We start from the raw sequence: 15230 nt of genomic DNA, 5'->3' as shown, positions 1-15230 counted from the left end.
TCTTTTTTTCTTCTTCCAAACGACCATCATTGCGACATCAGAGTGTCTCCGAAAGGGCCTTGCCCTGGCACATGTGGTCTGAGGGCCCATCCAAATGGAGCTTCGTGTCGACTTCTGGATCGACCTCAAAAAGACCAATGCCTACTCCGTCAAAAATCTTGGGCCCTCTGTTTCCTTCACTATGTCGGGAACCAGCCTCCCCGCGCGACACCTGGGCGCAACAAGCTCAAGCCTATTGACGTGGACGCCTTCCGCACCCCTACCCCGGGACGCAACAAAGTATTTCCCATCTATGCGGACTCCTTTCCGACGCCGGCACGTTCGGCCTCACCTATCGATGCGGACATGTTCCCAACCCCGCCGGAGTCTCCCATTCGTACGTATTTCTTCTTCCGATTAGACTTATCACTAATCAACTAGTCCAGTTCCTCCGCTTGGGCCCGCACTAGCCCGGGCGGCGGCTTTGCCGGACTTGACCAGCGATGATGAGACAGAGGTCACAATGGCGACACCTCCTCCCCCAGCCAATACCTGTCTGCCCCCGGCCCTCGCTCAATGGGACTCTGACACTGAGGCCGACGAGTACACGGATGCAGGTTTGTCGCACCCTACTGCATTGGCTGTTCTCACTCGTGTTTACCGCTAGCTCAACGAACCCTGCGCAATTTGCGCGAGCATCGCCGCGGTATGGGTGGTCCCCCTCCCCAGCAACTTGTCCAGTTATCTCCCCGCCCCCCGAGAACCAGCTCTCGCGGCGGCTGCACTGATTGCTCGAGCCGGCGTTACCGCCCGGCTGGCCGTCGAGCACGATGATGCTGCTCTCAATGCGGCTGAAGAGGCCCAGAGTCGTGTTTGGGCTCGCGAGCGCATCCTCGCACGGGTCGCCGCGCTCCTACAGGCGGCTCGAGATGACGACCGACCTTCGGCGGCCCTGCGTTGGATTAGCAACCATGCCTACCTCACCGAACAACAAGCTCCCGAGTCCGCTGATACTGAGGTCATTGACCCAGATCTCGCATGCTCAATCTGCTGCGAAGTTCTATCGCATCCCGTCAAGTATGTCTTTCATTTCGACAATGTCAATTGATCTAATCGACTCTTTACAGGACATCTTGCTTCCACGTCTTCTGTTTTGTTTGTCTTCGCGCAAACATGGAGCTCACAACTGCTTGCCCCATCTGTCGCACTGAGCAAACGGTTTCGCCCAGTTCTTGCCCCGCATTCAATCGCTTGCACGCAGCGGCCGTACGCTTTCGTTATCCTCAATGGCGGGACGACAGTCAAGTCAAAATCGAATTCGTGAATCTCCGCTCTCTTGCTGGAGCTGACCTGCCCACCGAGTGAACGGGCCGTTGCGGGACGACAAAAAAAAAAAAACGGCGCAAAGTCGCCTTTCTTCTGTTATCTATTTATGTGTCGTAGTCGTAGTCAGTAGTATATGTTGTACTCTGTGCAAGCCATCGTCTTTGACCACTTCTAAAGTGCATAGTGTGCCAAGAAGCCTCCTGAGATGTGTGCCGATGCTAGATTTGCCTGTGGCGAACGTGAGCCCGAAAATATGATGTGTGATGCCCCTGGTCCAACAGACGAGGGACGGCTCCCTGTTCACTATTTCGATCCGAATGGCTTGGTCTCTTGCATATTCTGAATATATGGGTAGAAGGTAGTGTCAGACAATATTTTGGGAATTTTAACATTTTTGTTTGCTCGGGATAGCTCATTGCCAGAATCGACAGTAAATCAGTGTCTCATCCTAGAAATTCGGTTGAATCCGCCAACATTTTCACATATTATACCCCAGTTTTTTTCAAGAAATCACAAGGACTGCATGGACTGGGTCTATTCTGGTCAGAGCGCTGCCATAGCATACTTTCATGGAATGCTAGACGGTGTTTTTGTAGTTTGTCCAGCCGAATTCAACCAGTCAGTAGGACTTTTATCAATAGGAACTACCGTTTAGCCACCCACCCTGGCTCTTCCACTTTTACCATCCTTGGGGCTTATACACACAAGCTCATCACATCTCTTCATGGCATGCGGGGCGTTCTGGCGTGCATCGAACAGCCAAATAAGCTGACACATTCACGTTACGTTGGCCTGGTTGATCGCCGTGTGCGTGTCAAATGCTGTGCTGGCACTTCGTTCCGACAGTCATGTCCGTCTCTGCGACGAATCCGCCGAAGCCCTGTCTTGCCACAACTCTTCGTCCCGCAACCAGCATCGTGGCCCGTCGGCAAGCAGCCAAAAAATATCGGGAAGAGTGAGTAGCTATCATTGGGTTAGCGTGATCGCTCAACGCGTTACACTAGGAATAAGGATGAGCTAAATCTCAGGGCTGCAGAACGCATGTCTCGGTATGCCATGTCTGTGCGATTCAAACTTTGCTCAGTCCTCTGATTAGCCTGCGGACAGCTTGGTTGGGTACCCTCGATAACAAGACTTTGGAGAGCCAACGAGCAAAAGATCGAGAGCGCAGTCGAAGGTATCGAGAACGGTATGCAATCCCCCTGCACTCTATGGTGAGCTGACTATCCTAAGCCACACAGCTGAGATAGCTATCCGTAAGAGAGAAGCTCGCAACCGGTGAGTTTTATTCTCTACAGAATGCACAATGTTACTATTTCAAGTTCTCAGTGCGTATATCGCCCTGCACGGGATTGAAGCCTTCGCAGACCGAGAATACAATCGCAAACTACGGCGCCTCATCATCGAAGAGGACGCTCAACTCCTGGAGCTCGATGCTGCGTATCAAAGAGAATTACTATCACGTCGCAAGCGCTCGCAGGAATCTTTGCGCTAACTTAGCTTGTAATCAATTGTCTTGATGTTGCCGCTACCACTGGCATAGGGTAATTGAAACCAACTTGTTTTGGCCATCCCTGAGTGTCATCGGGGCCCGGGCTAAGTGGCAAATCTCTGACATCTTCCGAGTCCTACCATACCGAGAAACCCGACAACGCCTTCTTTCTGTTATCATCTGGCAGCTCTTGTGTCATTGTCAGCGTACAAGGTTGCCGACTATCACTGATTGATACAGAAGCACTTGTCGATCTTCCGCCAAAGATATTATTGCGACATGCAGGCTGATAGCAGCACTGGCGTTACAAACATATGAGACAAGAAACTACCCCACATTCATGTGTCCAACCCAGCTGTATCCACGTCAGAGCTTACTAGAGTTCCAGGAAAATACGACAAACCGTCGGACAATCTCGTTTACAAGCTCCATCTCATCAGCTGCAATACTCAGCATTTCCACATCAGCATTCATCGCATGCACGGCGGTGAGCGCGTGCTTCATAACCAGGAGGGGTCCGAGAATCGGGTGGCGTTGCCCAGGGATAAGAGTTTCGACTGCCATGTTGGCCGGCAAATCACCTTGGCCAGGTGGCACTTGATCATGGGTGCATGCGGGGACCAATGTGAAAGCGTGGTCTTGATTTTCAATACGCACACAGGGCTTCAAGCAGCGCGGACAGGTGAGCCCACTCTTGGCAAACACCTGTGTAAGTTGCGCGAGGTTAGCCTGGATTGAATGAGACGCTGAACTGTTGGCGATGAGCGTGCGAGTTGGCGTTGGGCGGTCTACAGGGAAATACACAACAGCCAAGGCATGAGGCTGAGGGCAATTAGAAAGGACACGGACTCGGACAAGGCAGTCTACGCACACCGTCGGCATTATCCATCAGAGGTTTGCAAGTCGGAGGCAGGTAGCTGTCGGGGCTTGATGAAAACAAGGGAACAGGCCTTATTTATCACGTTGATTTTTCCACTCTGATTCGACCAAGTGTAAGAGGACAGCATTGTTACACTGTCTTCCGAATCATTCATTATAACCTCAGCGCGTGACGGACCCATTTGTTTTTGTCGCACCTGTTTTGCCTTTTTGCTCGCTGGCAGTGGGTCCTCGATAAACGCGCATATTACTGTTTGGTCGTCGTAAGTCGGACATTCCTCCGCCATCCTCACTTGACTGACCGTTGTTTAGATGGCGAAAAAGAAACGCCAGAGAAAGCTCAAAGCTGAGCGCAAGAACCGCAAATTCTGGGCAGAAGGCTGCCGGGAAGATCAAATTCTTCGTCCGCGGTTGCAAGAGTACATGGACGCGGTCGCTCAAGGCTGGCGGGCCGAACGAGCATGTCGACAACGCATCTGCAACGAGTTTCATGCCCGAGTTCCATGGAGATACGCCGATGACGAAGAACCCGAAAGCCTCCCGGACTACGACGAAAACGCTCCCATTGTCAACGAGGTCCTGACACCCGCAGAGAGCAAGAAAAAGTGGGCGCGAATCGAATTTTTGAATCGAGTGAGTGACATCATTGGGTAATGACAATGACACGTCACTGACGCATTTGCTTCTTTTCCTCTTCCTCCCACCCTCCCTCGTCTTTCCCCTTCGCCGGTCTTGTAGAGCATCCACAACTGGCTGCGATACCATGCGACACATTCCACGAACGCCTACGCCAAACGTACCGTCGACCACAATGCGCCATTCACACGACTTTTTTACCACATGAAGTCGATGAAACCGCCAGCAAAAGCCCTCACCGGCGCGCAGCAATTCTCCCAGGAGCACTATCAGGACCGGGTCCTTCCAGAGCTTTTGCGTTTCCGAGAGGATCTGGAAAAGCGAAAGGGCACGCCTCTTCCCCCCGTCAATATCAACGACAGAAATATGGCCGCCATCCGAGTCTTCAAAACGCTGCCCTGCTGAGGAGCAACAGGAGTACACCAAGAAAGCCGCAGCCGTGGCAGCCCGCGAGAAAGCGGCCTACAAGCATATGACAACGGTTGGCTACCCTACCCATGCGGCATTCCGCGCACGGTGCGTTTCTTCTTTCTTGCTGTTTTTTTAACCCTTGCCTCATACAATCATTAGGGTTGCTGACGAACTACGGGATCTCGTACCTCCCCTTCTGCACGAGCTCCATAAGCTGTCGGGCCTCCAAATCATGTGTGCGTTTGGTGGGCCTGTGAACGGTCGTCCCGATATTAATAACGATCCCTTTCGGATTCAAGTGTGCGCAACTTTGTCCTCCTTCTATTTCATGTGCAATTAACATTCTCCACAGATATACAGCTGGCAGCAATTTGGCACCACATCCCGTGCCGTTCACCAACTTCAACCCCCCAAAATTTGCGCAGTTCTCAAACCATTTCAAAGAATACCTGGGAACCTGTTATGGTTCGTTGTTTCAACGACAAATTAAACGCTACTAACCCTTCCCCAGATGGCGACCACGTTGGACAGTTCCAAGTCCGTCCTGGCGAAACCTATGAGCAGTTATCCGAAGAGGCGCTCGATGTTCTATCGGCAGCCCAATATCGCATTGACCCCGATGATGAGCGTCACGAGATTGACGATGAAAGCGACTCCGACTCCGACGAGGACCAAGACGAAGAGGGTCTGGGCATCACCAAGGTCTCGCTGAACCCGCGCCCCAAACGTGTTGTCAAGAACCCTGGTGACCGACGTCGAATGGAGGAGGAGGAGCGGGCCCAGCGCGAGCAAGAGGCAAAAGAAGAGGCTGCCCGTAAGCGCCAGGCAAGGCTTGCGCGGGAGGAAGAAGAAGAACAGGAGCGATACCAGCTTCTTCTGGCAAATGCCAAAGATCCGGTGGTCCAAGCCAAAGCTGAGCGGGAGCGATTGCGCCAACGAGCACTCCAAGAGCAGGAGGAGGCGCGCCGCCGCCAGCGTTTCGAGCGTCATGGCACCGACCCCACACAACCCGGATTCGAAAACGGTGCCCACTCTCGCCGTAACTCAACGGCAGCACAAAGCGATGTAGAGATGGAGACACTGCCAACATCCGACAGTGCCAGCTCTATCGTTTTACCTGACTCAGGCCTCATCGCTGTCCCCGGCCCCGTTTCTCTCCCCCCTGGCCCCGTCTCTGTCCCCAGCCCCGGCCCCGGCCCCGACCCCGACCCCGACCCCGACCCCGACCCCGACCCCGACCCCGCCTCTGATGTCTCCGGCTCTGCACCCCCAGACCCTGGCCCTGTCTCTGTCCCCGCTGGCCCCGCCTCTGTCCCCGGCTCTATCGTCTCCAGCTCTGCGCCTCCCGGTCCCGGTCCCGGCCCCGGCCCCGGCCCCGGCCCTGACCCTGACCCCGACCCCGACCCCGACCCCGCCTCTGATGTCTCCGGCTCTGCACCCCCAGACCCCGGCCCTGTCTCTGTCCCCGCTGGCCCCGCCTCTGTCCCCGGCTCTATCGTCTCCAGCTCTGCGCCTCCCGGTCCCGGGTCCCGGCCCCGGCCCCGGCCCCGGCCCCGGCCGGCCCCCGCCCTCGCCCCACCTTTGGCTCGATGGTCTCTGGCTCCAGCACCACGGCAACTATCCCAGATCCCCACACCATCTCCAGCATCGACCCTGCCGTTCCTGGCTTCACCCACACAGGCCCCAATCCGGGAGGATGATATGTCCTCATTGGATGAACAGCAGATGCTTGAGGTTGACGATAGTAATGTCCCTCTGTGCATTGTTCAACCGACGCCCCCACCTCCGTCAGACATGTCTGGCTCCGAACGACCGCTCACGCCAATGGACATCGAAATGCCCGACATCGAGCACCGCATCTCGGATGGCTTCGACCCCAACAGCAATCTCGATATGCCAGACCAATCGCCCAAGTCGTCAACGAGTCAACTGGAGAAAGAAGACCCTCCACAGCCTCCTGGTCGTCGACGGAGAACGACATCTACGGCCGCAAGCAGCGCTCCAGCCAAGCAACCATCAAAACGAGGGCAAACCCGTGGGCGTGGGCGTGAGCGCGGGCGCGGGCGCGGGCGTGGGCGTGGGCATGGCGGATCTGCAGCGGGAGCTTCCCTTGCGTCTGAGGCGGAGCCAGACCCACCTCGGGCAAGTGACGCTGGTGAAGAATTCAAAATTCGCTTGCGGCCTAAGCCGAAAGCTACATACAAAGCTGGTGGGTAGTCGAGTTCGTCATTGGACTTTACTTACATTTACTACTATACTTGTCTTCCACTTCTCTTACTTACCCTTGATGGTGCTTTTTCTTACTTTGACTCTCTTGACTACGTACCTCCCCTATGGCCAATCTACGTACTGCTTATACTTACTGATGCTTGCTGGGTACATAGTGAATGTGATTATTTGCGCCGATGTAAATCACGTGACCAGTACCGACAACCTGCCCGACACCGCGTTGCGTGCCCGGAACTTGAGGTGTCAGACAGCACACCCAGATTGTGCAAAGCTTAAAGGCAAATAGGTGGAGTAAGCTAGGAAAGTAATAAATTTAGAGCAATCACAAGAAATTGCACGAAAAAAATTATATTTAAGACTACGGACAGAAAATCAGAAAGCCCTCAAGTTTAAGGTGGTGCCGGCCCTAAAGTAGAACTTGTGTCGAAAAAAACACGCCCGAGTTGATCTTGGCAAAGATCTAGACTGTTGATCCCGACTATGCCAACGGCGGGCAGGAGGACTTGAACTCGTAAAGCTAACGGCGGCAGCGCAACTGATAGTGCAAAGCTACACTGGTAGAGGCTGGCGGCGTCATTGGGAATAAACTTTGACAAAGCGCTGGTGGACTCACACACAAGGGCAACGCAAAAAGGCTACGTCATGCTATGATGCCAGTCTGGCCTATTGCTTGGCTGAAACTGATCCCGGCACTGAGTGCATGTGCCCGTGCTGTGCAAGAACTCGACACTGCCCCAGGCCAGGCGCAAAATGCTGCACAGGGGTGACGCCAGGAGCAGGGACGGCGACCGTGACAGCGACGGCAGCAAGCGGTGGGGGTGAAGGGATGGCGGCGGGGACGGCGGTAAGCCGTGGCGGCGATGAGCAGGAGCGGCGATGAGCAGGAGCGGCGACAAGCTGTGGCGGCGACAAGCTGTGGCGGCGACAAGCGGTGGCGGCGACGAGCAGCGAGGATGACAGTGGGCCCCACAAGCAGCGGCGAAGGCAGATCAATGCCCAGTGGTGACGGCGACATAATGCGACGATGAGCACGGCTGATGCCCGTAGGACAGGAAACGCCAAGACAGTGGAGCAAGGGCAATATTCGGCACAGGAGGACGCCGACAAGCTGATGATGGTTGATGGCTAGGAGCGGTGCCGGGCAGCCGCGCTGCCATTGTAGAGGCTAGGGAGGGTGTGGTTCTACCCACAGTGGGTAGGTCCATGCTTGATACAAACCGTTCCCCTGGCTACAGCCATGTTCCGTTGTTAATTAGTTACCACTACGGCTCATTTCGTCTTGTACCCCAGTCTTCGAATTCCATCATCTTTACGATATCTTTTCACGGTGCTTCTTGCTTGCCTTCACTGGCCAACTGGCATCCTCTGAATTAGTGTTGTTTGTGACAGAACCTATCTCAAAGAACTGGCCCTGTTACATAATCTGACTTATTTACTTCATACTTGTTTTCTTTCTTAAGTTATGTTACTCTACATTGACCAAGGCACGAGCGAGGGGGGAGTGTGATAGCATCAATGTGCATGCTGCCGGCTGGTTGGTCCCCGCAGTGGGCCTTATATTTTTGTGTAGTAAATTTTTTTAAGTATTAGGCATTAATCAATAAGTGTAAGGAGGTGTTTCTATACGTTCTCAGCAGTAATACGAGGTTGTATATACAGTTCTCTGCATCTCATCAATCAACTTCCAATCAGCAACCAAACTCAATATGCAGCATACTTCACATCTTTTGAATGACACCCATAATTTGTATCCTGTAGATATAGTACCGAGCCGCACATTTTCTCCCAAATCGTGCAGCCATATGAGCTGAAAGCGGGGGAAGCTGAGAGCGATCGGCGGAAGGAGGGTGGGGACCATGAGCTAGGGAGTGGAATGCCGCCGAACGCGATAGTGCTGATTGCGATGACGGAGGAGGCGCGCCGGAGGTGCTGGTACGGGAGATCGAGGGAGACAACGGAGTCGTGGTGGCGCTGCGCGAATGTCATGGGAGCTTCGAGATCGTCGTAGTCGATATCACCCTCATCGTCAGAGGGTGCCGGCGGCCAGCCGAAGATGATTGAGTCGCGATCTACCGGTGAGGGCGAAGGCGAAGGCAAGGGGAGTCGAGGTGAGCAAATGTGATTGGCTCTAGTGGTCCGTCGTCGTCTTCATCGGCCGGTAATGCAGGCTTGGCGAATGTTATGGGTCCCAACGAGTCGCTCGAAGTTGTCGAGGAGTTTCGCCCGTGGACGGCGAACTCGATTTCCTTCAGCTCTGCCTCTGCTGCCCAAGTTGGCGAAGGGCTGTGCTCGTGCTCTGGCAGTGCGAAGACGATGTCCTCCAGGTTATATGCATCTTCGCTGTCCAATTTCTCCCCCGGGCCGGTGACTTGCCGTACGCGTAGATCTGCGGGCGACGCGTTCGTCCCCGGGCTGGGTGCCGCAAACCTCATCTCCTCCAATTCTTCGCCCTCATCCTCGTCACCGGCCATCCTTCGCTTCCCCAATACCACCGCCAGGCTCTCCCGCACCGCAAATGTAATCTCCTCCATCTCGCCTTCCTCTGATCTGGGACCTCCCCTTGTGCGCCCCGACCGCAGAAAGGGCAGGGAAAATGGCGGGAGGGGCTTGTCTATCGTTGACGGAGCCGGCATGGTGCTCCTGCTCGATGCAGACGCCGATGACGAGTGGCTGTTTTTGCGGCCAAGGCGGAAGAACGCGGAAACGGGCAACACGGGCAACTGCCGCTCCCGGAATGATTTCCGATTTAGAGGCGGGGCGGCGGTGCAAGGCCACGTACATCGACACGGGCGAGCGCGGCCTGCGTCTAGTTTGCTGGGGGGAGGGCATGCCCACGGCTGGGGCTGTGGTGGGCGGGTCCAAGGGACGCACGTCACGGCACCCCAAAACGAGGGCGAGGCTCGGATCGAAGCCCGGGCGTGGCTTCTGCGGGTGATACCGCCGCGCTGTGTGCGGCGCAGATCATGATGCTGATGCTTCGCGGGCTTCTGCGCGGATAGCCGAGCGTCTATCGGATCGCTATCGCGGACCGAGGGCCGATGGTGGCGGTGAATCCATAGCGGGAGGGATCCGGGAGCGAGCCTATCGGTGCATGTGTTCAGGACGAAGGACTCGATCGGCCACCCAGGTACCAACGTCCAACGTCCAACGTCCAACGGCGCCGCCTGCCTCCGCCCCGTCTTTTCGAATTCCCGCCGCAGTGGGTTCGAGACGGATGATTTCACGAATCGCAGGTGCATGCCTTTCATTTTAGCGTAGACGTCGCCCGCGCTGCCAGTTGCCGCCACGAGCAGTGCTACAATCCCGTCGCACGGGTTCGACACTGTAGTAATCAATTTCGGGACCTTTTTTTCACCCAAGGCCAACTGTAATTTCGAGCTCCCAGCAAGGTCTGGTGCCTGAAGTGAAGCAGAGCGCGGGTGGATGCAGCAATGCTCAGGACGCATTCAGCGCCCTACTAAGCCGCGCAGCAGAGTCAGAGCCCAGCCTGAGCGCCTAGTTTTCCGTCCGATAAGCCGTCGCGCAGGTTCGAGACAGGTCATTTGTCCGGTTGGAGTTTTGAATGTTTAGCACCGGTGGAGGGCATGCGAGCCGGTTTGGGCGCGCTGCAGACGATTCGGCGGAGGGGTGAGCCTTTGATCGTCCAAGTGCCGCAAGACTCCGTCTCGTCCCTGCCGCACGGCCCCCGAGTTTGATTCGAGGGATTCCCACAGGCGACCCACATGCCAAATGCCGGCGCCTAGTTCCACGTTCTAGTCCCCCGGATCGATTCCCGTCCGAGTTGCAGCGGGTTCGAGACAGATAAGGAAAGAAATTTTGTCTTTTTCTTTTTGAAATAAAGAGGGCGAGGAACGGCGCCTATAGTCGACGGTTGGTGGGTGGAAATACCAAGAATGTGCCGCAGCGACCGCAAGGCTGGCATCTGACGACCACCGTGACACGAGTCGTGATATCGAGACATACGAGGACAATTGCTGGGCAGAAGTTGGCACCTTCTAGACGGGAGGCGAAAAGAGAGGGGCCGACACTAGGGAACGGAGAGGAAGGACAAGCGGCGGATTTGCGAAGGCGTCGGCCGAGTCGACGAAAATTCCACGCCATACGTCGTCCGTGGTGCCGACAGAACATCTAGAGACAGCATACGAGCAGTGCGAGAAGGGCAGTCGTCCGAGACAGTGCGAAAAAGGCGGGGCGATACGGCTAGCTGGTTTCGCGGAGGAAGAATTGCGAGCAAGAAGAAGCGGAAATGGTGCTGTGTATGCTGAGGCTTTGGCTGCTCGGCCCAGATGATGGCGCCGCAACCGTCGCGCCCGGAGGAGTCATCTGCAATGAGGAGGACAACTCCGCACTTCACCCCTCCAACGCGAATTGCCAACGCAACGCGCACTGGCACGGGTGACGGGGGAGATGATGAGCTGCCGGCAAAGGGAAGGGAAGCGCCAGACGGCGGTCGCCAAGGCGCGAAGATGGGGGTTGTTGACAAGATGATTACGAGCACGTGGGGCCACGTCACATCATTGCTGATCGTGTGGCGCCAAAAAAGGAAATCACGTGTTTCCTCTTCCTCTTCTCTTCCACCATGTCGGCTGGGTCAAAACCTCCCCTCTGACGTGAAGTGACGTTCTATATACCGAAGATCGACAGAAGGACGTCTGCGAGGCCGTGCGTAGGCGCCCGCATCGAAAGGATGCTGATGACGTCAGTGTTGTAGATAAGATGATAAGGGTTATTGAAAATAACCCTTATTTTCAAGGTAATGATATACCCTTATCTTGTGGCTAGTCCAAGATAAGGCCCTTAATATGCTTATTGATTGCATCAAGTAACAGGTCACGGCTGCACAGCCGCCTGTCAGCATGGGTGCTGGGCCACATTTACAGAGGAGGGTTGGCTAATGGAGCTGTTGCTGGCAGAATACAGTGGTAAGGAACTTGATGATGGTGCAATGGAGGGCTCAGGCAATGATCACAACCTTTAAATGAGCTTCAAACCTTGGTGTCCCAAAAAGGAAATTCCCTTAATAAGACCCTTATTATCAGGACCCTTAATAAGGGCAAATTCCATAATAAGCCCTTATCTTGGAGACTGACCCTTATTAAGACCCTTATCTACAACACTGGATGACGTGGCATGCGTGGGCGCTGGGCGGAGAAGACAAGGGCGGGGAGCCGAATCTTGGTGGAAGGTGCGCTTGTGTGAAGTGGTTCTCTAGTGATTCTCCCCCCAGTCCTCTCAGCGGCAATCATGTTTCTCCGATCTCGAGTCTTGACACACCAGCCTCCCCTCCGCCGTCAGATTTACCGGAAATGCTCTAAATCTCTACGAGGTTTCCGGCACACCATTTACAGCCCGGGCACCATGCCATTTGAACAAAGCACGGTCAAATGCGCGCAACAACAAAGCGCGTCCGGGTCCAGACACCGTATAAAAAGGCTTAGGTCTGCGAGGCTTGGGGCATCCCTACATTAATCATGACATCCCCCTTCCCTTCAACCTTCTCCGAACTGTTGCCACCCGAAATCATCGAGCGCATTGCTGACCACACGACGGAGGATCGTCTGCTACAACATGCCAACACACTCGCGCTAGCAAAGACATGCCGCAGGGTGCACGACATCACTGTGCGCACACTCTACGACTCCATCTGCATCGATGCCTTCGATTCGTCAAAGTCTCGCATTCTCTACACCCTCATCAACAATCAGCAATATGCTTCTCTAGTTCGGCACGTTAAATTCAATCCTTTAGTCCTCTGGGAGTAGAGCAGTAACGAGAATAGTAGGAGTGGGACTCACCAAGTAGGACTGAATCCTACTTTGATGAGCCCAGTCCTACTTTGATATGATAGATGGCATGTGCACGCTGCCAACAGTGCATAGCCGAGTGATAAAATGACACTCAAGATCACAAAATCAATCAAAAACAAATGAACGATGCTCCGCGCAGCGGGCCTCCGTGGCGAACGGCAGCCCGCGGCAGCGTGGGGTCCGGGGCAAAGCCCTGGTCGGGGTCCGGGGTGGAAAACCCCGGCCGTCGCGGCCGGCGCCGCCACCCCGTTAAAAAAGGTGCTTATGACATTGAAACAGCAAAGAAGTCGCCGGAAGGAAGTCCCACGCTCCGCGCAGCGGGCCCCGCGGCGAGCGGAAGCCCCCGGCAGGGTGGGTCCAGGGCGAAGCCCCTAGTCGGGGTCCGGGGTGGAAAACCCCGGCCGCCGCGGCCGGCGCCGCAACCCTGTTGATGCGACAGTTGTCGATCCATCAACGATGGTTGATTTGCGGGAAGCGAGTCCCATTCCGGGGTCGCGGGAGTAGGACTGGGACCCATCAAAGTAGGACTGAGTCCTACTGTGCGAGTCCCAGTCCTACTATTCTCGTATATACTCCTGGGAGTAAGTTATCCGCCGTTGAAGTTTAACTTGGGGTGACGCTGGCTTAGCCACACTGATCCGTACTGCGCTGACACGCTTGTCGCTCCTCCAGTCTGTCAGTTCGCCATCTGGTTCCGCGGAGGAGATATTCGTTTCTTTGGCATTTCCACACCTTCGTTCCATGAATCTCAAAAACCTCACAAGCGACACGGCGAGCTTTGTCGTAAAGCACGCACCACAGTTGCGGACACTCCGCTTGTGGTCACGCTCGGATCGTCTGTTTCCCCTCTTGGTGACCCTCCCCGCTCTGCGCGTTTTGGTGGGGACCAGTAAGCTGGCTGCCGCCGTCTGTCCCGTGGCACCTGCCCTTACACACTTCAAAATAAAGCATCAAGACGCTGACCCGTCGGTCTCGTCTACGCTTTCCAGCATGGACATCGACATGCCTGCCCTCCGCCTGCTGGATATCACGTCGTTCACCATAGCAGGGGACATCGCGCTCGTGGACAGCATTGCCAACTTTGCACCGCATCTCGTCTCCTTCGCGGTGTCAATCGAGGCGTGTTGGCCGGGCGGCGGGCTTACAGTCGGGACCGATAACGTGGTTTATCCGTTTTCTCAAAGCTCCTCGACGCTTGCGCGTTTCGTGTCGGCCATCGAAAGCGCGCTTCCACGCATGCCCGACCTCTTCCACATCGAATTCTCGCAGCAACTCGCGCTGTTCGGTCTTTCTTTCCGCGGAGACGGCCTTCGAGAGGAGGACTACTTCCAACAGCTGGACGACGAAGCGGATTGGGTCCGGCGCTGGGGGGCCGCCGCGCCGGGACTCGGTGTCTGCTCACTCCCCGCTGCACGCTGGTGGCGGCTATCGCGCGATCTGTGGACGCCAGTGGAGATCAAGGCAGGCCCTCGTCACGGTGGCTACAAGTACCACGGAAAGCCGGAACATCTGTCTGCCTGGGCAGGCCGCCGAACGGCTACGGAGGCCAGCGATATAACTACTGCAGGACAGCGCCGACGGGAAGAGATCAGAGAAGGCATGTCGGTATTTGCGCGCCGGTTGGCTGAGGTGGCGACGTTGAAGGCCGAGATTTCTCAGGAATTTGACTTGCAGTTGGCTATATATGTAGAAGCTAATCGCACATAAATGGTATACTAGAATGCACAATTACTGAACTCTCGTGCAAAGGCCAACCGGTACGATGATACACCAGATGTTGCCACCGGCGATGTCAATGCCTTGTCCACTGAAGTTTGGACACATGTTCAACACAGAGTTGGGCGATGCAGGTTGGACAAAATATTAACAATTGTTCTCTGGTCTGTTGCTCATTCTACTTGTAGTACAGAATAAGAAAACCAAGTCCCTGAATAATACACAACCATTATCATCATACTTTCTAGACACCCACTTCTGCCAAGTGGAGATCACCGCGTTGAACTGCAAACTCGATAGCCTGCCGCAGCGGGGGGGACAAGCACAACCCGACACCCTGCGCGCCAGCGCAAAACGACGCTAAACTTCGCAAGAAACGCCGTGGGCGCCGCGTCGGCCCGCAGCAAACGTCGCCGCCCTGCGATGGCCCTGGACGCTTCGGGGTCCGATAGGCCCATGTGCGAGCCCTCAGGCGGCGAGCATCCAGACTACTTAGGGCTGCCACGAATAGGGCCAGTAGTAGTCGGCACGCGTGTGGGACCCTGCGGGGACTGCTCGAGTCGAGTGATGGACAAAGTTTGAACAAAGTATGACAATGTGAGCAAATGGGTCAAAGGCGCAGTACTAGTTCACGTTGTTTGGAGTGTTCAACTTGCGAGTGGTCAACTGACAGGAGAGCTCAACCAGATAGCCAGCATACTCAACTCTCCCATCCGATCAGCTCGCTCTCCGCACCAGGACCCGCGCTTCCGGGC

This window comes from Mycena indigotica, assembly GCF_014461135.1.
Source record: "Mycena indigotica strain 171206Taipei chromosome Unknown Mind.scaff0020, whole genome shotgun sequence".
Taxonomy (NCBI): domain Eukaryota; kingdom Fungi; phylum Basidiomycota; class Agaricomycetes; order Agaricales; family Mycenaceae; genus Mycena; species Mycena indigotica.
The sequence above is the reverse complement of the archived record's forward strand: the minus strand, read 5'-3'. Positions refer to the sequence as shown.